General features: G+C 39.6%; 1 non-coding gene across 1 annotated transcript; it reads right to left on the bottom strand.

The window, feature by feature from the left end:
• Positions 1-1,958: 1,958 nt before the first annotated feature.
• On the bottom strand, positions 1,959-2,065 carry LOC120078893. Its single transcript, XR_005482170.1, has one exon. It is a non-coding gene; the product is annotated as a small nucleolar RNA R71 (small nucleolar RNA).
• Between the last annotated feature and the right edge of the window lie 3,826 nt (positions 2,066-5,891).

Genomic DNA, 5,891 nt, shown 5'->3' with positions numbered 1-5,891 from the left:
CAGAAAGCTGATGACGGTCAAATCTGAATTCAGTTGACACCCACTAACGATAACAAGTACACTCAGCTTTTCGGTGACAAATATTTGGCGTATCAATCAGGGAATTAAAGTCATCCCACCTATGCAAGCATGAGAGAGAAGCCACCTTTCACCTGAAACTCTATAAATACCAAAGGCATCCTACAGAAAAGGGTTCACCTATTCAGGAGTTCAGCTGCTTACAATTTCACAAGTTCTGTTGATAATTTAGCCTTATTCTTAGATTTTCCTTTATTTTAAGGCAGATGCGAGAGAAGGAGGTTGTGCCGACAGATCGTTCCAGTAAGCTTGGGAGAGCGCCGGAAGCTTCAAGATCAGAGAGAGGGCCAGCTCCTGCAGAAGCAGGAATATCTTTTGAACCGAATAGAGATTGTCATTGTAAAAGCCTCGGTTAGCAAGGGATTTCTACCCGACTCTCTACCTTTGTCTTCCATTGTTATTTTGTACTCAAATTCATTCATCGAAATGGAATTTACTTCTCTATATTTGTTCACTCTCTGTTATTTACGCATGAGTAGCTAAATCTGTTGAATGGGTTGAAAGACATGTAGCTAGCACAACTGAGAATCTTCATTCTATGCGATTATTTTGTATTATGTATGCTTCATTCGTCCATTAGAGATACTCAAGAAGGTAGTCTAAGGACAGAATCTAGGCTTGGAAAAGTCAGGTTAGAATCTAGGCTCGGAAGAGTCAGATTAGAACGCATAATCAAGAGATAGGAGCTTAGGAATAAGCACTGTTTGCTATCAACGCATCACATGCATCCTAGAGATAGGATATGATTGTATGCGGTCACCTTGCCTTTGTGCATCTTGCATCAGTGCATAGAAAAAAAGTACAGACTTAGGAATAATCTCTATGGACACTTTTGCATTCAACATATGCGTCCTAGACTTAGGAGCACCAGATTTGCATTGGGAAATGACTTGCTGTGCATGGGTGTAACATGATCGCATAGTCTGACGTATTCCCAAGTAACGCTAGCTAAAGACCTTCTCAACCCGTTCATCCCCATACTCAGTGCATCTATCACACAATCAGACTTTTCTCAAATCTGCCATATTTGTTTATTTTCCATTACTGCAATCAACAAAACCAAACAACTATTTGAGACACCGGTTACCGCAAAGTTTTTCCTAAAAATTACCACCGCATATTGTTTTCCAAGTCCCTGAGTTCAACCCTGGACTTACCAAGAAACTCAGCGGGGTTTACACTTGGATTCTACTGAGGAAATTTGATTGCTCAACGCAATTCCATCACCGTATTTCATCCATAATTTCACATCATAAAATAATGCATCAAGTTTTTGGCACCGTTGTCGGGGACTTCGAAAAAATAGTGTGCTAACGGTAATTTTTCTAATTTCTTTGCAGACTCTCAACCTCTGGCGAATTATGACCCAGAGATTGAGAGGACATTTCGACGAACTGAGAAACAATTGCCAACAACAAGATAGAACTCCAAGAATGGCGGAACAACCGGCAGAAAGAGCTGCGAACGCAAACAATATAATGGTCAACCCCATCCTTCTAGAGAATGATCGCAATAGACCCATTCGAGACTATGCATCACCCAACCTCTATGATTTCTCTCCAGGAATCATGAGGCCAGTGTTAGATGTATCAAGGTTTGAAATGAAGCTAGTAATGTTGTAGATGATCTAGGCTGCTGAGCAGTTTGGAGGAAGGCGTGGCAAAGACCCACATGCCCACCTCCCGAGCTTCATAGAAATCTGCATCACTTTTGTATTCCCACATATCTCTACCGAAGAAGTTCGACAAACTCTGTTTCCATTTTCTTTGTGTGATCAGGCAAGAAAATGGGTATATTCTCTCGAACTGGGAGAGATAACTTCGTGGGAACAAGTGATGAAAAAATTTATGAAGAAGTATTTCCCACCAACTGAGAATGATAGGAGAAGGAAATTAATAACAAATTTTGAACAAGAAGATGATGAATCACTCAGCGATGCTTGGGCGAGGTTTAAGCGGCTAAAAAGAGACTGCCCACATAATGGCTTACCAGATTGTCTGCAGATGGAGATTTCTTACCAAAGACTGAATCCCTCTTCGCAGACCGCTGCCAATGCGGCAGCATGGTCTGCCATAACAAAACATACTGAGAAGGAAAGAGTTATACTGGATCGCATTTCCAAAAATCTCGAGGAGGATTTGCGGGAGAAGCGAATTCAAGAGTTATAGAATAAATAAAGATTAATGACGCGAACAACGGGGCCATACGCATCCATGCAAAGCCAGATGACTGCGAGGATGATTTGATACAAGGCTCGCAATTATTTTTTTTTTAAACACACATCAGGAGCGAAGAGAAGGGTTAGGTCTAATACGCAATTGTCAAACGACTAACAATTGTGTCATTTGTAGAGACTTCATTCGAGGAAGAATGCCCAAAAATCCGCGTTGGATAGCTTCATGAAAAACTAATCCCTACTCTGATACATACTAACCCGTCGTGGAGAAATCTAACCCAAATTTTCATGGCTGAAATATTAGCAATAAATGTTTCAAACCTTTGTATCATAAATAGGAAGGCCCCCAAAATTTTCCCACATGAATGAGGTCAAAGTGAGCAATCATGCAGAGTTTGCAGATCATCGTTAATCTTCGTCTTAGAAGCTTTGTTTAAGCAGTACATTTGAGAAAAATGAATGTAGTGCTTCAAAATCAAAGCAACATCCGTTCGAAACCTCAAATTCAGATGGACAATTGCGGGCGAGCTAAAAAAGCCCGCAAGGAGCGCTGGTCGAGCTCTAACTATGCTTTCCTCGCAACACTGGGTGTTATAGGAAGGAACAATGCTAGTATCTCTATGTCTTACGACAAAATTGACTGCGTGAATGAAAGGAGGAACCCTCGTGACTGAATGCGGGTGAAAACTAAGACCCCGTTGACTATAGTCGGAAAAGCTCAGAGGAAATGATCCCTGAATTGTGTCCCATTCTCAAGCCTCTAGATTTAGTATGAAGAAGTCCACCCACCAACAATACTCCTCAAAGATTGAAAGAATGAAAACAAATGATGAAGAGTACAAATCAATGCAAGTGGGCCTGCAGTGCACAAAATGCAATGATCTCATAAAATGATTACGCCTAAAATCTTCAACGATACCCTGCTTCCATTTGGAGGCTACATGGCCAAGCACTATGTGATCTTGGGGCAAGTATAAACATAATGTCGCTATCAATCTTCAAACAATTGAATGCTGGCACACTCACGCCCACAAAGAAAACTCTCCTACTCGCAGACAGATCTCGAATACATCCTGAAGGAGAGTTGAATAATGTCGCAATCTCAATTGATAAATTCATCTTGCCGACAGACTTCCTCATTTTGGATTATAAAGTGGACAAAGATGCGCCCATCATATTGGGACGACCATTCCTTTCGACCGGTTGCGCTCAAATTGATGTACGCAAGGGGGAGATTGTAATGAACATTCATGGGGAAAAGCTTCGGATTATGGCAGTCAAGGTCCCAGAGGACAAAGAAAAAAGGAAAAAACCACCATGGATATGAAAAGACCAGCTTGGAATAAGTAGTCCCTGAGTTACTATATAACTCGACTTCATCAGGGACGCAACTCTTTTGAACATCCTTTTTCCTGCATCATTACTTCATGAACTTTCATCATACTCGTTATTATCTATTATCGCATTTACTTTATTATTATTGATTATCTATCTACACTGTTCTTATTAAAAAAAATGGGGCAGTAAAAGAATTTTGTTTTTTTAAAATTAATTGACTCTCTCTCTATTTTTCTTGCAACGATCGAGATACTGGATTGCAGAGATGTTACACGAAGAAGAAACTTATCTCATTCCGTCATCGCAATCAGAAGAAGATAGATCGCCGCAAAGAAGGATGCATCAATACACAATGCGGGCGACAGCGCAAATTTGGGGGTTGTATTCTTCCTTCACTTTATTTCAATTTTTTCACTATCGCATCGCATTTTAATTTTAAAAGTTTTATCACTGCATCTCTTTGATTACCGCAATCATTTGACATGGATAAATTTAGTAGGTTACTGCATGCTGTCTCTTTGCCAATTATGATTTCAATGATGAGACACATACTTCTACTTTTTCATATATACTAGAGTCAACTTAATCTTAGAAAAGGCACCTCATGAAATATTTCTAGAAGTTAGAGGTCTGTTAGCTTTCTTTCAAACTCTCTTTACGAAGCTTTCTAAGAATATCACATGATTTTTTTTCAATCTTTGGCAATGAGGACATTGCCACATTTTAAATTTGTAGGTGAGGTATTTATTTTCGACCTTGCTTTTTTGAAAAATAAAAGAGAAATATATATATATATATGTATATATATTCGAGAATAACAACTCCACTGTCAACGCAATGGGAAACCCATGAACATAAGAGTTATGTTGTGAAAAGCACTTACCCGTAGTTGGATGTCTGCATGACACACGTGAAGGCAAGCCAAAACGAAAGTAAGTCGCCAGGATCAACACATAAATAAATGACCGCAACTCCGCTGCCAAGTAGGTATGAGTTTAGTCTGAGAAAGAGCGCATTGCTCGTAGTTGGATGTCCGCATAACACACATGGGGGCAAGCCAAAACAAAGGCAAGGCACTTGGATCAGCGCAAGGTCAGAAAAAAATAACAATGTCAAGAAATATTCAAGGATAAAAATCAGTTGACACTCCAATAGAAAATTTTTCTTTTTGAAATAAATCATGCGATGTCTCGGAATTTAGTAAAGTCCTTTTAAAGGTTAAGTTTGTGGTCCCTAGGTCTTAGAAATATTTTAAGAAAAAACTCGAATAAGACTTAAGAAAATTTTGGTGTGTAGGATTTGAATGAAGTATCCATGAGAAATCTAGGAAAAGAGAATTACGGCCGACTTGCTAAAGGAAATCTTTAGCTTATGCTTGAGGACAAGCATTGTTTAAATTTGGAGGTGTGATAACGGGCAGAAATGTACGTTATCATAGTGTTAAGTTCTTAAACAATGTTGGCTTGCGTTGATAAAATATGTTAGATTGCATCCAAAAAGCACCAAATTCATAATATTGTAGTCGCATGCGTTCATCGCATAGAAACATTGGATTTTTGTATTTTTATGCAGAATATGCATTCACACAAAGCGGAAATATCGATCACAATAACTCATTGGTCAAGTGCAGCATTACCGCAAAGCTTTGCGGTGATTGTGTTTGCAAACATTTGCTCAAGAAGGATTGCCACAACTTGGTCGGCGCAACTTGGCGGGCGCATCTGGATGAAAGGCATAATTAATCACAATGGGATAGAAAGCTAATGATGGTCGAATCCGAATTAAGTTGACACCCACTAAAGATAACAAGTACACTCAGCTTTTCGGTGACAAATATACGATGCATCAGCCAGGGAATTAAAGCCGTCCCATCTGTGCAAGCATGAGAGAGAAGCTGCCTTTCACCCGAAGCTCTATAAATACCAAAGGCATCCTTCAGAAAAGGAGTTCACCTGTTCAGGAGTTCAGCTACTTATGAGTTCACAAGTTCAGTTGATAGTTTAGCCTTGTTCTTAAATTTTTCTTTATTTTAAGGCGGACGCGAGAGAAGGAGGTTTTGCCGACAGATCGTTCCAATAAGCTTAGGAGAGCATCGGAAGCTTCAAGATCAGAGAGAGGGCCAACTTCTGCGGAAGCAGAAATATCTTTTGAACCGAATAGAGATTGCCAGTGTAAAAGCCTCGTCAACAAGGGATTTCTACCAGGCTCTCTACCTTTATTTTCCATTGTTATTTTGTACTCAAACTCATTCATCGAAATGGAATTTACTTCTCTATATCTATTCACTCTCTGTTATTTA

This window comes from Benincasa hispida, chromosome 5 (genome assembly GCF_009727055.1).
Source record: "Benincasa hispida cultivar B227 chromosome 5, ASM972705v1, whole genome shotgun sequence".
NCBI lineage: Eukaryota > Viridiplantae > Streptophyta > Magnoliopsida > Cucurbitales > Cucurbitaceae > Benincasa > Benincasa hispida.
The sequence above is the reverse complement of the archived record's forward strand: the minus strand, read 5'-3'. Positions and strand labels throughout refer to the sequence as shown.